General features: G+C 35.7%; 1 protein-coding gene and 1 long non-coding RNA gene across 3 annotated transcripts in view; one reads left to right on the top strand and one right to left on the bottom strand.

Moving 5' to 3' along the window:
- Window positions 1-19592, bottom strand: part of LOC141446172 (uncharacterized) — a 159694-nt gene that overhangs the window by 127924 nt on the left and 12178 nt on the right. The gene's annotated exons all lie outside the window — the stretch shown is intronic.
- LOC141446176 (uncharacterized) lies at window positions 1392-17184 on the top strand. 2 transcript variants are annotated; one of them, XR_012453564.1, is made up of 4 exons: window positions 1392-3734; window positions 7624-7789; window positions 8480-9114; window positions 11167-17184. It is a non-coding gene; the product is annotated as an uncharacterized lncRNA (long non-coding RNA). The 2 variants fall into 2 exon arrangements; XR_012453565.1 differs by lacking the exons at window positions 1392-3734; window positions 7624-7789 and adding an exon at window positions 8011-8368.

Raw genomic sequence — 19592 nt, 5'->3', positions numbered from 1 at the left:
AGAATTCAGGTAATTTTTGCTACATTTAATTGGTTCTCAATCCCTTAATGCTAACTTTCATCTAAATACTAGGCAAAATTAAATTACATTTTCACGTCCTACTACTTCTGATCAGAACGAATTCTCCAATCTTTCTGTAGCGTCGTACTTCTCCAGTTTTTCAGATGAATAACATTAATTTACGACTGATTTAGTAATTATTAGTAATAATAAAGTGATTTAATAAAATTATTGTTTTTTTTAATTGACTAATTTCTTTTTATCTGCATATATTTCTATTTTGTTTTTATTTATTCTTTTCTAACCTTAAAGTAACTGCTAGGATTAATGGGGTTACACAGATTTGTATTTAGTTAATTTTTCTATATTGTGCCTAACATTTGTTGTGAGTTGTATTATTCAAAAACAATAAAATTTGATTTTGATTAATGGGGTTACACTGGGCTAGTATATAATCAAATGTTGATAAGACATTCGAAAATACGCATGAAACTTGCCAGGATGCTCCCGAAGTTGATGGTACAAGTGATGAAATTCACCAAGTTCATTTCTAGACTTATTTATATCAAGAACACTGCAGCTCCTACTACTAAGCTGCTGCAAATACCAAAGTTTCAACGAAGAATTTTCATATAAAAATAGTTCCTCCATCTTGTTTTGTCAAAAAAAGAACGCGACTAAACTCGTCACTATGTGCATGCGACTCTTTGCTCGCTGCTCGTCGCTCTCTTTGATTTGAAGCAGCTATCAGTGCCGCTTTGCTCGCCGCTCCACTATGTTTCCAGCCTAAGCGACTAGAAAACAGCTTTAGTCTACCTTTATAAAACAAACACTTCATATACAACACTAGTCACAAAACCTATCAGGACACAGGTGGGTTCAAATTAAAAGTTTTACTTACCAGCCCCAATCGTATCCAGTCCCCCAACAATATAAAATCCTTCATAAAATAGAAAACGCTCCTCATTTATGTAACCTACCCACACAATGATCTGAATATAACCTACCTGAAGTAAACAAACTATTCCAGAAATTCTGTAGCAACCTACCTATCCTCATATTTTCCTTCCTTCTTTAGTTCGTCGCCTCTCATCTCGAACTGTCCTAGATAACCTTCCTAGGCAGCAATAACACCAGTGACCTCGAGACGATATGTGCAGTAGAAGTGCCTAGAGTTAGTGATGAATAACTTACTTATTAAAAGCGCTACCAATGGGTATTTTCTCATTTCATTTTTGTTTATTTACTATAGTATATAAACTCCTGTGTACATATGTATTTGTGGCAAAAGAATGCAATTGTGTAAATTTCAAATAAATTAAAAAATGTAAGTAATATAGTGGTGAAGGGTTTGTGTAGACTTTTTTCTTTGAAGTGGCATTTCAGTGTTGTGTCCGTCTTTTCCCTTATATTCGAGTATCGTACCATATTAGTCCTTTTAAGAAAGGGGAAAAATGTGCTAAAATTCGGAAAACTTTTTAAAAAAAAATATTTTCTTGAATATCTTCTTTCATATTCTAAAAAAACTGCGTACGTACATCACTTGCTCGTAGAACTAAATCTTCGAGTTGTGGAAAACTTGATTTCAAGCATTTCTGGTGAAGGAATGCAATACTAGCGATGAGGTTTGGCGAAAATTGGGTAGCATATACGTATTAATCTAGAGGGTTGGCGAGGAAATCTACACTTGTGAAGTAGCTAATTTTACAGCGTTTTAAAGAACGTGACTTGTGTGCACTGATTCGTTCGAAATACTTGTGTACACCTAAAAAAGAAGAAGAAAAAGTTGACTACCGATCGGAATATGAAAAAAAAATCGATTCTTGGTATTCAAAATGAACTAATAAAATCGATTATTTTTGTTGTTTTTGTTTTTAGCTTGTCTCTTGCAGCATTAGCCTACATTTAAAAAACAACTGGCTACAAATAACATTTCTCTTTGTTATGCAAGTAGCGACAGGTTTGGGCAGTTCTGACCTAAAAGGGTCTGGGAGTATTTTCTAAAGGGCACTAGGTTGGGCAAATCAGATAAGCAAAAAGGACAAGAGTTCAACATTAATATTTTCCACTTTATACATGTAGATATATCATTTTCCCAACTTTATATTTTGTTCATATCTTAGTTTCTAAAAGTTCTACAAGTAAATGTGTTTTTGCACAAGTTACTTCGAAACACTTGCGGGGTAAAGTCTAAATTTTGTGAAAATTGATAAAAACTTTATCCATGAGTGGGGAAATTCAGTGTTCAATAGGCTGTATTATAGGACTAAAGTAAGAAAAAATGTTTTTCCAATCTTGTTCATTTATAAAAGGAAAAGGTCAAAAGTGTTTTTATGAATGAAAAGTAAATGGAGAAAATTTAATTAAATTTTCTTTTATGGGAGAAAGTTCTGGATGAAGTAGGTTATGTCAAACAAAAATCACGTCTACTTGGTATCTATAATAAAGAGATTTCCTTCAAATTCATTCAATGGATGAGAATCTCGACGATTTTACAATCTGTATTCTGTTATAATCTAATTTATTTATGAAGTGGACTTATTTATATTTTATTCTATTTTTTAGACTTCCTATATTTAATGAAGTGGCAAAGGAATTCATTCTCAGAACATCTGGTGAAGATTTTTTTAGGAAAAGGGAAGGGAGCAAGTTATCCCAGACTGGTACTCCTCTCTCTTTCCCAACAGGGTTGTCCCTTTCACAAGGAGGAAGAATCAGGGTGGATTGACGCAACCAATTTTGGAAGGAGTTACTATCCCCTTGTCCATGGAAGCCAAGTATCTTGGCGTTATCTTCGATAAAAGGCTCACATGGAATTCACACCTAAAAATGATTTTTTCACAAGGTTTACTTAGGATACTGTAAAAAGCAGAGGACAGGCAAAGGAGTTCATTAAAGGCTATTCGCCGAGGCTGACTGTAGAATTAATCCGGTCAAGGCCGTGGAGCTATAAGGATGATTATAGGCTTATTAACCAGGCCACTGCAGGCTGCGGAAAACACATGCATCGCATGGGCCTGGCAGATGGCTAGCCTTTGCTGGTACTGTCGGGAGAAGGAGGAAACGGCACTCTACACGTGTTGTGTCAGTGTGAGGGGCCTTGTCTGGGGCTAAGGATGTTACTTCTCGGGGTAGGAAAAAAAAACCCAAGGCCTGGTGGAGCTTTACCCAAGAGTCGCTCTCCAGCATTAAGAGTCTTGATTAAAAAAGGACGGGTCTCTGGAGGGTGAGCTTTAAAGTGAGCAGAGCCACAATAGATGCAAAGGGGTCGCGCAGTGGCGTAGGCCTTGAGGCCGCCCTAGTTTAATCTAATCTATCTCTTTCCCAACATAGCCCAAGCCAATGCGACATGCTGATCCAGGTAGGAAGCATGAATTGTCCAGGAAATACTGGGACAAAAAACACAGATCCTGGTACCCTAGCAAGATTTGGTAAGCTTTAAGTAAGTAAGCATTTCCTAGTTAACGAGAGGTTATAAGGGCATTTTTGAAGTTTACTTCTTAATTTTAACATCTTTACAGCATTCTGTTGTAGATGAGATCTAATTGAAATTAAATACCTAACTCTTTAATTAAAAACTTTTTACAGGAAAGATTGGCTGAAGAGAAGATTTGAAGTAAGACTGGTCGGTGAAGCTGGAAAAGGCTTTCTTTCACAATGAGAAGAAATCTTAAAATTTAATAAAAACTTCCACCTGGCAACTAACTTGAAAACTGCCTTCAAAAGGAAATCATGTGAGTGATTCAGTTTAAAAAAAATATATTTAATAACTTTGTGGAACACCTACAGCTCTACAGAATTGGATCATGAACAAATAACTTGTGCACACTATATCGAGAATAACTAACAATTCATTTTAATTTTAACATAAAATTCCCATTATTAAATCTAAACCACAGTTTTTTACATTCATTTAAAATTGTTTAGAGTATTTCTAAAAGATTTATAAGTTTTCAAGAGATTTATTATCAATTTTATTGGTTGGTCCGTTTTAATTTTGACAATTTTTTTCTCTTCTGTTACAGAACGGTTAAAGTGACAAAATTATTATCGACATCTTTATGACATATTACATGTAGTTTGTCCAGATGTTTATCTATTATTGGTTGTGGCCACCATCGCCATTAATTGGTGTAGCTGGTAAATCAGGACGTGTAATTGGTCGTCAAATGTAATTGGTTTTACGTCCCAACTCTTTTACCCCCTCTCAACCAATATGTTTCTAATAATGTCTCAAGTCAATAAGTAATTAAATTTGTTAAATTAATAGTTTTAATTTAAAAACAAACAAATCTAGTAAATTCAATTTTATTGAAACTCCATAATTTGGATTCAAACGATAATTTGCTTGAGTATTATTAGATTAGATTAGATTAGACTAGGGCGGCCTCAAGGCCTACGCCACTGCGACCCCTTTGGATCTATTGTGGCTCCCCTCACTCTAGAAGCTTACCCCACCAGACCTGCCCGTTTAATCAGACTCTTAATGCTGGAGAGCGACTTTTAGGTAAACCTGTGCCGCTTCCTCCTCTTCCTCCTGACAGAACCTACAGAGACAATCATCTGCCAGGCCCATGCGATGCATATGTTTGCCACAGCCTGCAGTGGTCCAGTTGATAGGCCTACAATCATCCTTCGCCTGTCTCTGCCCAGTGATGGTGGCAAGCCACCACTCCTGAGACCTACTCTGCACCCATAAGTTAATGGTCGCAGACTTAACATATTTCGAAACCCCAAAGCAGAGCTCCGGACCAACGAAGTGTCCTGCAGAGCCTTCCCGAGCCAATAAATCTGCCACTTTCTTTCCCTTATGACCTGTGAATGACCAGCTACCCAAACCAGAAAGACCTTATTATGGTCACTAATTTCCTTCAAGGCACCCAGACAGTCCCAAACCAGCCTTGAGTTGACCTGGTAGGAACTAATAGCTCGTAGAGCAGCCTGTCTGTCCGAGAAAATTACGACCTTAGAATCAATAATTCCTCGCCCTTTAATCTCGGCAGCACAGAACCTAATTGCAGCTAGTTCAGCCTGAAAAACTGTAGCCTAGTTTTCCTAGGCTAACCCAAAAGCTACATTTCGGCTTCACCCCTTACACTCCCGCTCCTAACACCCTCCTCTGTCTTGGAGCCATCTGTGTACCCATTGAGTATTACACTCAATGTGTATACTTAAGGTATAATAAGTATTATTAATCTTTAATCCTTATTTTAAAATTTAAGTAACAAACTTGCGTAACAATAAATTTCTCATATTAAATATTAAATAAAGCCCAAGGCCTAGAGGCGGTATCGAACCAACACACATATTGTGCTTTGGAATTCACGCCTCTAACCGCTCGGCAACCGAGCTATTGATTAAATATATTCCATTTAGAAAACATTTTTGAAAATTACACCTGAAAAAAGTACTTTCCTCCTCATCTAATAGATTTTCCTTATTTTTATTTCTATTTACTTAATATGCATCAAATGTTGAACAACTGGCGGACTGAATAAACTGAATGTATTTTTCAGTCTGTTGAAAAAGTCCGGTGGCAGCACTAGAAGAACTTCAGATTGCTCTTCACAAAAGTACGTTTTATGCCTTGAAGTGTTGTGCTCTAGTGAATGTTCTTGAGGAATTTTTTTAATTGTTCTCTTCACTTTTTGTCAGTGAGTACGCTGTACTGTATTAAAAAGGAGGTAAATTATGTTCTGGATTGTTACAGTTGTTCGTATGTTGGAATTTTATTTTCAAAGTTGAAATATTATTCAAAATAACGTTATAGACCTACATGTACCTAATTTGGTAATTCGACGTTAAGCCCCGTCTGATTACGTAAAAGATATGCAGAGAGCTACTGAAATATTCACAGGAGTATGTTTTTGTAATGTTTTTCGTACTTATGCGAGATGTGGCTATTAAATAACTAGACTGATGCTGCTACAGAAGAACTATGCATGCGCCAAATCTTAACGACCGACACAGTTGTGCAGCGTAAAGCCTTCTCTTTCGATTGTGCAGCGTCTCACGTGTTTTGTAGAGAAATCTGTGTCTGACCGGAACCGTCATTTTTGTAAGAGGTGTTAGTTTCGTTTTGCCGAAAACATGATACTACACATGTAGTAGAATAACGAATTGTTGTGAAATTTCACATCAAAATTTGGGTAAATCCGCTACCCAAATAATAACTTATCTGTTATTAAAAGAAGTTTATGGCGATGACGATGTTGTATCACGTGCGCAAGTTTTTGAATGGTTCAAGCGTTTCCAAGATGGCCGAGAAGACCGTCGGAGATGATGACCACCCGGGTCGCCCTTCCCGCGCCCAAAAATGGATGAAAATATCGATTATAATTAATCAACATTACTACCATGAGGTGCTTGCTCAACTCCGTTGAAAGAGTAAGGAAAAAACGACCCGATTTGTGGAAGAACAAGTCACGGGTTCTCCATCAAGGACAACGCGCCGGCTCACACAGCATCGTCTGTCAAGACGTATCTAGCCAAGTACAACATCCCAGTTTTAGGGCCATCCACCTTATTCGCCTGACCTGGCCGTTCCATATGACTTTTATCGTTCCCCAATGCCAAATCTGTATTAAAAGGAACACTATTTCAATCCGTTGAAGCTGTTAAAGAAAAAGCGGCACGCGTCATGCAGAGGAGCTCACAGAAAAAGACTTCCAGCACTGTTTCTGAACAATGGTAAACTCGCATGGAGCGTTGATGAGATAGGGGAGGGGTGTATATTGAAGGTGATAATAACTAAATATGTATAAATTTAAAATAAAATGATTTACAGCAATAGTCTCGTTATTTAATAGCCACAGCTCGCACTTTGCTAAAAGCCAAGTTTTGAGATGATCCTCAATCTCACATTTTCCACCCATCTTGAACAGAGCCAAAAGTGTCATCATTATTTTGGTTGGAAGGAAGAGAGAGGATATTGCGCTAGGAAGCAAGATAATCCTGACTACTTTTAACCTTTTACTTCCCTAGAGAGGATGGTAGAATGGCACAGGATGAATGTGTCGCTGATAATGGAGCATCTGGAGATTCTGGAACTGTTTTTTGGAATAAATGCCCTTTTTCTAGTTAAACGTGAGCTTTGGAAAACATTTGAACTTCCTAGGGAAAGCTTTCGTAGGAAGGTAAATTTTTCTTTAGGGACTCTTCCTCAGATTCCCCTAGAGACTGAGTACCGTATTGGAAGGATATTCTAAGAACACTCCCCACCATATAATTTGTGACAAGTATTGATACGACGGCTTTGAAGGGACATAAAACACCAGGGTGATTACTTCTAACAACCGGCCCCTCAAGAACATTCCGGAGAGCTTGGGTTCCCTCTAATCTGGAGGAGCCACCCTCAGTGGATATGGGAAGCATAAACGCGTGCCTTGGGTGTTAGTTAAGGTGTTAGAAGGGATATCTAGAATCCTCTAGAAAAAAGTTTCCCCTACTAAGCAAGATCGTGCTTAGCAGAAATACAATAATATTAATCTTTGCAACAATAATACCATGTTATTATATACTATGTTGTTTATACAAGTCAATCGATCAAATAAAAGTTGACTGATAGAAAAGTAAAAAGGTATTACAAGCTTATCTATACCTAAAAGTAAATATTGTTTTCAGGTCAAGATAAAACGACGAACTAGAATAGACACTGGAAAATATAATGCGTCAACAAATGTTGTGAATGAAAACAACTAAGAAAAATTAGTAACGGCCAACTTTAGGGATCAATTGTTTTCCCTCATAAGAAGCACAGAAAATCTATTTTCCCAATGGAATGAAATCTGTTAGTAATTTAGAACATACTTTTAGTTTTTCATTTCAGGAAAAAATAAACTAAAGTCCAACCGAATTACAAAGTCAGTGCGTCGTTTTAATTACTTAATGAAGAAAACAAAATACAACTATTGTTCACTCACAATAGTTAGTAAAGACATCGAGCACATCACAGTAAGAACTTTTTTTGAACACTTAACTAACTAAAACTTAATGAATGAATTCTAATTAACTTTGAAATTACTCTAATTACAATTGTTCTTCCAAAATAAAAGAAAAATACTATTAGTGTTGCAAAACATAGAAACCTTTTTTACTGTTATTCACAAAGGTTTATTTTTTCGTGAGATTATTTCGATTGTATCAAATAATCGATATTGACTTTTTACTGTTAATAGCTCCTTTTGAAATTCACAAGATTCCAGGATAGCAATGTATTGGAAATTTATCTGCCTTAGTTAAATTACGTGATCAGCATAACTAAAGCGCCACGAGCGATTAGAGGCAAAGTCCACAAAGCTAAGATATATTGGTGAATAATACTGGTTTCGATATTCTGGTCTATTATGCCTTGGGATTTTATTTAATGGTTATTATGAGAAGTTAATAGTAAAATATGTTTGCTATTCTCAAATTTCTAACTAAAAATTGTCTTCACACTATAATATAGGAGTTACTTTATGCATTTTTTTTTTTTCAGACGGTCAGTGGGCGGGCAATAGATCAACGTCAACAACTTTTTCTGAACTCAAGGGTGTTCAAAACAAATCTTTTCTGTGAAAAGTCAAAATCTAAAATCTACACGATAGAATTTTATAATTTAGATATTTATTTATACTATAAAAGATAAAAATTGTACAAGAGGAGGTTTCAAAGGTTAAGGTTTTGTTTTTTTATTATTTTGTTCTCCCTTAGTATGTAAATTTGTTATCATTGTAAATATTAAAGTTGTTAAGTGTATATAGGCACTGCAAGTTAACAATACGTTTTTTTTTCCCCAGTATAGTAAGAGAAAGTCAAAATTTATTAGTTTGACATTTTGAAAGACAATTTTAGGACTACCTAGTAAATAGTATTTCTACTAAAAAGTGCGATAGATAATGATATTTTAATTTGAAATTCAAGTTTAAATGACCAAATAATGCAAAAACATTAATACACCATTAGGTCATTAAGATTTGACCATATCACCTATCAGCATATTATGGATATGTGAAAAGTAAATGACCCGGCAATAATCTTAAGATGTGTTCCATGTTAAAATGAAAAAAAAAAAAGAAGCTTTCATGCTGCGATAACAGCATTCTATTCATGCTGAGAGCCGTCATGCTGGAGGTAATCTAGTTTATATTTAACGCTCTTACATTACAAATACTAGAACTTGTTTTTAGTGATTGCTGCTTTTTAAATTGTTTATAAAAAAAGAAATGTACTCATAATTAAGTTAGACTTTCAACAGTGAGAATTGAGTTATGTGAAGAAATAAATGTATAAATTTTCATTAATCAGGATATATTAATTAACTTTGAATTATTATCTTGAGTGAGATATTGAGATTAAAATTTACCTTTTCATGGACTTCAGAATACCTGTTAACGAGTAAATGATAAATTCAAACGATTTAATAGCTTAGAAGATAATAATGGCATAAGATAACTTAAGGGTTGAAAAGATTGCCTAAATTTAAGTCTCAATATCTCGTTGAACTTTCATAATATCACTACGAAGTCTTAAACAACATTAGTATCTTTCTACAATTAAGAGACAATTCAAACGATTTAAACTTTTCATAGTAGTAAACATTCCTTAATATTTTAAGCCTCAATACCTCGCTTCACAATCATCAGAAATTAATGAAATCTTACACAATTATAGACAACCTTATCTCTACAAACGAGTAAAATATTAACTTTATCAATGAAATAGTTTAGTAAAAAATTGAATCTAAACTTTTCATAGTTTTAAACACAGACAAACTTTAAGTCTCAATATCTCGCTTCAGAATCATCAGAAATGAATGAAATCATACACAATTATAGGCAATACTTATCTCTACAAACGAGTAAAATATTAACTTTAACAATGAAATATTTTAGTAGAAAATTGAATCTAAACTTTTCATAGTTTTAAACACAGACAAACTTTAAGTCTCAATATCTCGCTTCACAATCATCAGAAATGAATGAGATCATACACAATTATAGACAATACTTATCTCTACAAACGAGTAAAATATTAACTTTATCAATGAAATAGTTTAGGAGAAAATTGAATCTAAACTTTTCATAGTTTTAAACACAGACAAACTTTAAGTCTCAATATCTCGCTTCACAATCATCAGAAATGAATGAGATCATACACAATTATAGACAATACTTATCTCTACAAACGAGTAAAATATTAACTTTATCAATGAAATAGTTTAGGAAAAAATTGAATCTAAACTTTTCATAGTTTTAAACACAGACAAACTTTAAGTCTCAATATCTCGCTTCAGAATCATCAGAAATGAATGAAATCATACACAATTATAGGCAATACTTATCTCTACAAACGAGTAAAATATTAACTTTAACAATGAAATATTTTAGTAGAAAATTGAATCTAAACTTTTCATAGTTTTAAACACAGACAAACTTTAAGTCTCAATATCTCGCTTCACAATCATCAGAAATGAATGAGATCATACACAATTATAGACAATACTTATCTCTACAAACGAGTAAAATATTAACTTTATCAATGAAATAGTTTAGGAGAAAATTGAATCTAAACTTTTCATAGTTTTAAACACAGACAAACTTTAAGTCTCAATATCTCGCTTCACAATCATCAGAAATGAATGAGATCATACACAATTATAGACAATACTTATCTCTACAAACGAGTAAAATATTAACTTTATCAATGAAATAGTTTAGGAAAAAATTGAATCTAAACTTTTCATAGTTTTAAACACAGACAAACTTTAAGTCTCAATATCTCGCTTCAGAATCATCAGAAATGAATGAAATCATACACAATTATAGGCAATACTTATCTCTACAAACGAGTAAAATATTAACTTTAACAATGAAATATTTTAGTAGAAAATTGAATCTAAACTTTTCATAGTTTTAAACTCAGCCAAAATTTCAAGTCTCAATATCTTGCTCCACATTCATCAGATCATTTTTGAAAATTTAAACATTTATTGAGTGTATTAGTCTATCTAAATTCGAGTAAAAGATCAAATTTAAACTATGAATTAATCTGAGAGATAATGATAGCTTAAATTTCATGGTTAAAACATGCCTTAAATTTAAAAACTCAATTGACACGCTTTATATTCATCAGGTTTTTTTAAATTTATTTATTTAATTGTTTAATAAAATAAATATATTTCAGGTAAAATAATCAATTGAATCAAAGATGCACCAGAAGATTTTTTGTAACTTTGGAAAAGTGATAAATGCAAATAAGAAGTAAACTTTGCAAGTTAATAAAGTTGTTACCATCTAAAAAAAACAAAAAAAAACCTTGAAGACAGGTTTCTTCATCTTGGCAAAACAGAGAAGTATATTTCTATTTCCTTTCCAGAAGAGTAAACTGCCTGACATATGCCACTCAAAAGTTTTGAAAAGTGCTAAAAGAAAACGACCAAAATGAACAATCCATTTTGGTGAATTACAATTCAAACCCAACTGTGCGTAAGAATGGAAATGTTTTTTAGTACTATTAAAATTCAAAACTAATGACTTCAGAATAAATTTATAGTGTACTGCTATGTTTATTAAAATATTAACTATGAATAGAGCGATCAGGCCAATCGAGTTTACACTGAAAGAAGCACATAAAGTAAAAAAAAAGTAACGTAATTGGCTATTTTTCAGAAGCACGATACCAATTAGGATTCGTGGACGGGTGTGGAAGAACATACTTGACTATTCTTATTTTTCCTTACAAATAAAAACTATCAACACGCAGGATTCGATCTGGTGATCCTAGCTGGGCTTCATGACATTACATCATTACCTGGCCCCGGGAATTTTGGTTTTAAGAACCAATGAATTCGAAAAAGTAGTTTTTTAGGAAGTGGAAACTTTAAATTTCGATTAGATGTCAATAGGAGAGTATAATTTAGAAATCACTGTTCATTATTTTTGGTGACTGAATCATAGTTTCAATAGGATGAAAAATTATTGCCAGTTTCAGTCAATGATTAGGTTACTAGGGACTAGGTTACCACCGAACACAATATCACACACAGACAGATCAAATTCAGTCCATGAAGAAACAAGACAGAAGACACAACAACCCTCTAATGATGTGAAAACAGTATATTGTCAATTAGCCCTGAAGATGGACCTAGTCACCCTAGGTCGAAAACTCCGGCATAATAAAGTTATCATTGACTGAAACTGGCATTAATTTTTCCTCCTTTAGAAATCACTATTTCCTGACGGGAGTCAGGGAGTGGAAGTACCCACTTCACAGGAGTTTGCGACTATTTCCTCTGCATGATTTTGAACCTTTTTGTTCAGATTGTTTTTTGTGAATGTGAAAGCTCGGTGCTAAAATAATATCGATACTATATTTACATGAATTTAGAACATGAGGCTACGCTGTCCCTACTCAAGTTGATCCTTAACCCTTGGAATGACGCCAATCTTGCTTCCATCCAGTCTAGACTGGGGTAGACCTTATCTAAAACTAGTCTCTACCACTTCATAGAATCTAATGGTTTTTTTTGTCGTGCATTTTTTCTTAGCAGCTAGTCTGGGGGGGGGGCCTCCGTCTGCTAATTCAATATTTCTTTTAACAACAATTTTTCTGTGCTCGCTCTTTTGGCGGCTCTTCTCAACAATTGTATCTTTTCATAATTTAGCCTATTTATGTTTTGTTTATCAATTTTTCTCTTTGCCTAATTCTTTTCTACAGCCTTGTTTGTCCTTGTTCTTTTTCTTGTTAGCTGCCAATGGTTTTCTCAAGAAAAGATGGAAGAATCCTGCGTTTCACTTTACAAAAAAAGACTTTTCACCATTTGGCTGGTTGCATTCCTGGCAGTCTTTGACTTCTTTTCTTATCTTCCAGTAATTTCTGGAAAGGCTTTGCCTTCATTTAGGGTAACGGACCAAAGTTGTTTTTTTTTTTACACATTAAACCAGGGGTCCCCAAACTGCGGCTCCCTGAGGACATTTATCCGGCCCTCGCCGCACTTCCGGAAGGGGCATCTTTTTCATTGGTGTGGTCAATGAGAGGAGCACTATATGTGGCGGTGCCGCAAAGCGCTGCGTCGCTCATGTACAGTACTACTTCCGATGACGCGGGACGGACGCGTCACGGCTCCGAAAACAGTGAAAAATAGCAGCCAGAAGTAGGAAGAAAGACAAAGCACTGTAACTAAACCGGGACATTGACCATCTCATTAGCCAAAAGCAGGTCCATAATTCCCACAGAAATCCTGGACAGTTTGGTGATTTAAATTTACTTGTTCTTTATTTGAAATATTCTATTTGTTCCCGTTTTGTTTTTTACTTTAAAATAATATGTGTGCAGTGTGCATAGAGATTAGTTCATAGTTTTCTTTATAGTCCGGTCCTCCGGACGGTCTGAGGGACGGTGAACTGGCCCCCTGTGTAAAAAGTTTGGGGGCCCTTGTTTTAAACAAATTTTTATTTGGTTTACAATTCATGTTTTGAACCCACCTTGATCTTGTCGTTGTACCTCTTCATTTGTATTTGTAGTTTCTTCGTTTAGCTTTAGTTTTAAGGAAATTGGATAAAATAAATTGTTTCCAATTCAGTCTGACAAATAGAAGCAACTAGAAGACTGTATTTGGTGTAAAATCAGCCTTAACCACACTGCTTTATTTACAATGACGGATTGAGTTAAGGCTGGTAAGAATAGGTGGTTAGTTTTGGACGTGGAAGTGATGGCAACGTTGGCATCAGCATTCTCTTCAAGTTGGAAGTTATGAATGAGCAAGAGGCGGCTTGAATGCTGAAGTACGCCCCAGCCATGATGACTGTGCTTGGAGTGGTTGCACATCCCCGGTTGCCCAATGCTTGGGGGCCTACAGCTCCCCTGTGGTGTATTTCCATTTTTCAAACGTTATCTCCATCACTAACTAGAGCTTATATCGTACATACTCCCACCACACATCCACCAACCAAACCTTCTACACCATTTACGCTGTCCGGAAAAACTTTTGCATCGATCCTTCTTAAAACATCTTTATTAATTTTAATTTAGTTATTTTATTTTACTTTTTTTTACAGGAGTTTTGGAGTTACAACTTTTTCTCCTTCATTTTCTTCTTCTTCTTTTATCCCTTTTTTCTTAAGGATTCTTTATAGAGCAGATTTTCCGTTTGGAGGTCTTCAGAGAAGTAGAAAAGTGGTTTTTACAAGCGGCCCCTGTATGCGTGGGCGTACAGTCATCAGAGGTGAGACAGTGGCCAATAGCTCGTCAGGAATTGAGCACCAATTTCATTTATTAGTTGCGCGAACGACTTTTAAGAATGGCTTTTGGATAGTGCACGATGAATTCTGAAAGAGAGTTTTAGGAGTCAAATCTCTGTAAAAAGCTAAAGCTCGATCTGAGGAAACTCTTGAAGTTAGTTGGACAACCAGATTATTTTGGCCTCCAGTAGCTCCAGAGGACATCGCCACCGAGTGGGGTTATTTAATCCCTGAACTTATGTGGCGTTGTCAGAAGTTACCAAAAAACAGTTCCTCATAGCGTTTTAAGGTTACCCATAAAATCACAACTGAGGAAACTCTTGAAGTTAGATAGGAAAGCAGATTATTCTGGTGACTCGTCTCCTCATAGAGTAACTTTTGCCACAGGAGAAAGAGGCTTCTCATATCGCCTGTTGGCTGCTTTGTCATCACGAGATTGCGATACGAGGTATTTGGTGCCGTGCATATTCTTGCGATGAATGAAAAGGTGGCGCAACTATTCCCGAAGGCCAAACTATCATCCTCCCCGCTCCCACAACAGACCAAGGGGACTCTACCCATCGTCCCTGCTTTACCATAACCACCACGAAACCTTTCCTCAACTCGTCAACCTGGATACAGCACACCAGCTGGCCGAATCACGATCACGTGGTTCACATTTCCTACAGACCTCTGTCTCCTATTTTAAGGCCTAGAATGGTCACTGGCCTAGCCATGACTTAGGTTTCCTCTACACCCTCCTGGTGTCAGCTTGGGCTTACTACACCATTACAGGTGAGACAAGTTTTCCGTACACGTCCCCTATTAGTCGCCTCTTACGACAGGCAGCAGGATACCGTGGGACTATTATTCTCGCTCGGTCCCACACGGAGAGTTTAGCGCCGTACAATCAGATCGCAGCCAAAAAAATGGTAATACGAGGGGCACTACTTATATTTGGAGCCTTGGCAACACTGAGTGTTGTCAGGTGCTATCTGACGTTTCCAGTTTGTAATTTTGACATTTTTGACCATAACCTTCTTCAGAACGTTTTGTTATTTGAGCGCGATTTGTGTTGTTTACACAGTCACTTGAAAATAATTGTGTCTCAGCGAAATAATGGAATTAGCTCGTGAAAATTTTCGTGCAATGATTTATTACGACTTTCGACGTGGATTATCAAGACAGGAGTGCATCGATCAACTTACTTCCACTGGATTCTTACTTCTTACAACTTACTTCGTATTTACCATCTAGACCAGTGATGGCGAACCTATGACCCGCGGGTCAGACACTGGACCCGCGCAAGCTTTTTCACTGACCCACAATTGCTAGGCAACCATTTGTTTGTTTACACGGGTTGATTTAGATTTTCTAATTGTGTGGATAATTTATATTCTATCTGTATTTTTTTTCAATCACGCATTGACACAAAAGCTATTTAAATGCTATCTATAACCTTTAGTTTGTTCATTACAGTTCTAAAACGCAAATGACGACAAATGCTTTTGTAGTAATTGAAATAAAGCAAAAGTTTTTACAAAATATCAAATAAAATTTATAATTTTACTCATATTTTGTTTGTTACAAAAATCGACAACCCAAAGCAAATAACCATATTTAGATTTTTCTTCAGATAAAACACACTTTTGTTCAGGTTTTGTCCAGTTATGTTTGTAAAAAGAGACTTCCATAGCACTTGTTTCGTCCCGTTTTACCCGTTAAGCCAATTGAATTTTAAAGATGTTTAGTTTTGAAAATATTCAGTTTAAAATGTTTAAACTTAACTCTTGTGCAAATGTGGGCATTAGTGACCCAAGAGCTAGTTCTAAACAAAAAAAAATGAACAAAATTTGACCCACGTCTCAAAAAAGTTCGCCATCCCTGATCTCTAGACCTTCTAGCGGAAAGATACGAGTCTCCCTGGCTAGGGATCAGGACTTGCCAAATGATCCAATAAATAATAAGATATCAGAATTAATCTTTGTATTCACTTCAAAATCTAAATTTTTCTAAGTATTAATTTTTTTTTAGTGAACTGTATTTTTTCTAAATTTTGACAATGCAATCAGCTGGTTGTTGCGATTTCATCATCAAATCGTTCTTTGATGTACTTGTGATTTCTAAGTTTTAATAATTTTGTTCTTTAAAAATAGTATTTTGTTTTCTTTTGTTAATACCCGAGCAGGTTCAGCTTTCAAAAGATTATGTTCCATTTTTTTTACGATCCCGTTACTAACATCTCTTTAATTAATGTAATATTGTATTTCTAATTAATGGAGGAAAATTAATCTTAATAAATAATAAACATTCTGAGCCATATTACTTGTTTGGAAGCACCAAAAAAATATTAATTGATGACGGCGATCTGAGACGTCACTGCTAGCTAGCGTAGCTTGTAGTCCGCTGTCATCAATTTATCAAACTAATACCGTTAATAATAAATTTAGATATGACAATGGTTTTGCGTTGTAAAGGCCGGGCAATATACTAAACAACGAAGTTTTAGTAATAAACACTGGTTTTACATGTAAAACCCTTTTGTAAAGGTATTATTTGTGTGTATTGTGATAACGATAGGGTTTTATTAGGGCTTGTTTTGTGGATAATGCCATTTCCCCCCGCGCCCCCGCCGTTCATTATCGCCCCGAAAACAACACCCTCTCCAACAACAACAAGAGTTCTGTGCCTACTTCTGATTTCTCCCTTTAACACTCTTTAGAGGGCCTCTGTTTTCATTTCTAAATGAGCCATACTTAAAATAAACATTATCTCTTTTAAATAATAATGTTTGTTCACAGTTATTTGTTTACATTTTATTTGAAGCATAACCTACTTTTCATGAAACAGTGTTTTTGCAAATGAACAGTACAGTTTATTCTCTTAATAAATTTATTTAGTTTAAAAAGATTTATTAATCAGGTTTGTTTAATATTTGCTATAAATGATAATGCTTGAACTCAATAAATACTGAATGTAAATATCGTGCGTTTGTGTAAAACTAATCGATAATATCAAAATTATGAGCACTTTAATTTTTTCATACAAATTTAATTTAACCTTTTTACTGTTCACTATTTTTGGTGACTGAATCATAGTTTAAATAAATGCCAGTTTCAGTCATCAGTAAACTTTATTATGCCGAACTTTCGACCTAGGGACTAACATAGGTCATTTTCAGGGCTAATTTACTAACAGTCTATGAGCAGAGACAAGACAGAACGGCACACCAACCCTCTAATGATGTAAAAACAGTATATTGTAAATTAGCCCTGAAGATGGACCTAGTACCCTAGGTCGAAAGCTCGGCAGAATAAAGTTTATAATGACTGAAACTGGCATTAATTTTTCATCCTATTTAACATTTTTTACTTTATCGTATTCTCCTTTTAAGTTTAAAGTAAAGTAATTACCTATTTTCTCAGGCGTGCTTTACGTCCAACTACCTCAAATTAGGTGAGTCATGGACGAAGGCGACTAGCAAACATACTTTACTACAAATTTCTTTCTTTTATTAACCATTAAATAAAAATCCAAGGCCTAGAGACCAGGAATTAACTCAGTACTACACAAAACATCTTAGCTTTACAGGTCTCGCCTCTAACCGCTCGCGGCTACCGTGGCGCCTTCTCCTTGTAAGTGAATGTGAATGCGATCTGGCAGTTCAACGGACATGTTCCATGTTAACATCCTTTTGAATAAGGGATAGTGGTTTACTATAAATTGGAACTACGAGGCGTGGCTATTAAATAACGGAGACTATTGCTGTAAAACATTTTATTTTCAAATTTATACATATTTAGTTATTATCACCTTCAATACACACCCCCCCCCCCATATCCCTACAACGCTCCATGCGAATTTACCATAGTTCAGGAACAGTGCTGGAAGTCTTTTTCTGTGAGCTCCTCTGCATGACGCGTGCAGGCTTTTTCTTTCACAACTTCAACGGACAGAAAAATCGTGTTCCTTTTAATGCAGATTTGACTTTGGGGAACAGATCTAAAATCACATGGGGCCAGGTCAGGCGAATAAGGCGGATGGCCTAAAACTGGGTGGATGTTGTACTTGGCTAGAAACGTCTTGACAGACAATGCAGTGTGAGCCGACGCGTTGTCCTTGATGGAGAACCTGTGACTTGTTCTTCCACAAATCGGGTCGTTTTTTGCTTACTCTTTCAACGGAGTTGAGCAAGCACCTCACGCGGTAGTAATGTTGATTAATTATAATCGATATTTTCATCCATTTTTGGACGTGGAAGGGCGAGCCCGGGCGGTCATCATCTCCGGACGTCTTCTCCGGCCATCTTGGAAACGCTTGAACCACTCAAAAACTCGCGCACGTGATACAACATTCATCGCCATAAACTTCTTTTAATAAAAGATAAGTTTCAGTAGGCGGTTTTACCCAAATTTTGATGTGAAATTTCACGACAATTCGTTGCTCTACTACATGTGTAGTATCATGTTTTCGGCAAAACGAAGCTAACACCTCTTACACAAACGACGACGGTTCCCGGTCAGACCCAGATTTCTCTACAAAACACGTGAGACGCTGCACTATCGAAAGAGAAGGCTTTCACTGCACAGCTGTCGGTCCTTAGGATTTGGCTCACATGCATAGTTCTTCTGTAGCGGCATCAATCTCGATATTTAATAGCCACACCTCGTATTGCTTCTCGCTAACAGGAAGTCAAAGAATTTGGCCACTACCAAAAGTTCCCATTAATATTATTCTGTTCCAAACTTTTAGAATTTCTCAATTTTTAGCTACAATATTTTAAAAAGTATAATTTAAAATTTATTTTTTCTAATTTGAATTACATAAATCATTAACTCCAACGTGTACCCCATTATATCGTACTACGCACATTATTCTCCTTCAGATTTCATTATTCTCTACATAACAGGAACAGTAAAAGAGGAAATAACATAAATTTCACAACACTCTTCCTTTCTGTGCAGACTCTCTCTCATAGTGAATCACGGGCTCACTATCTCACTTCCGTACAACCCCCCTCCCCAAACATCGCTAGGGCAGCTGTTGCTTTCGCGGCCTTCCTGTGAAATTAATCACAGTCTGATATCTAGCGTTGAGTGTTCCTGCTATAGGGTAGCTTCTCCTCTTCCGACATTTTAACTGATGGTAATATTTTAGTACAGAATTTAAATTAAATGAACCCAATCAGTCACCTGGAAGGAAATTTGATATTTTCTCAGGTACAGCAGCAAAGATTTCCTTTAAAGTTTGTCTGCTAATAATTCATGCACGAAGATCTAGAACATTGAAGGCCACAAAAAAAAATTACTTTGGGGGCCGCCCATCAGATTGGCACCCCTGATTTATGGTAAGAGGAATTCGGTTGTTCTGACTCCCAATTTTTTTTGGATT

The sequence above is a fragment of the Rhodnius prolixus genome, unplaced genomic scaffold (genome assembly GCF_049639745.1).
Source record: "Rhodnius prolixus isolate KJV_2025 unplaced genomic scaffold, Rpr scaffold_1, whole genome shotgun sequence".
NCBI classification, from domain to species: Eukaryota; Metazoa; Arthropoda; class Insecta; order Hemiptera; family Reduviidae; genus Rhodnius; species Rhodnius prolixus.
This window is presented reverse-complemented; position numbering and strand designations above follow the sequence as displayed.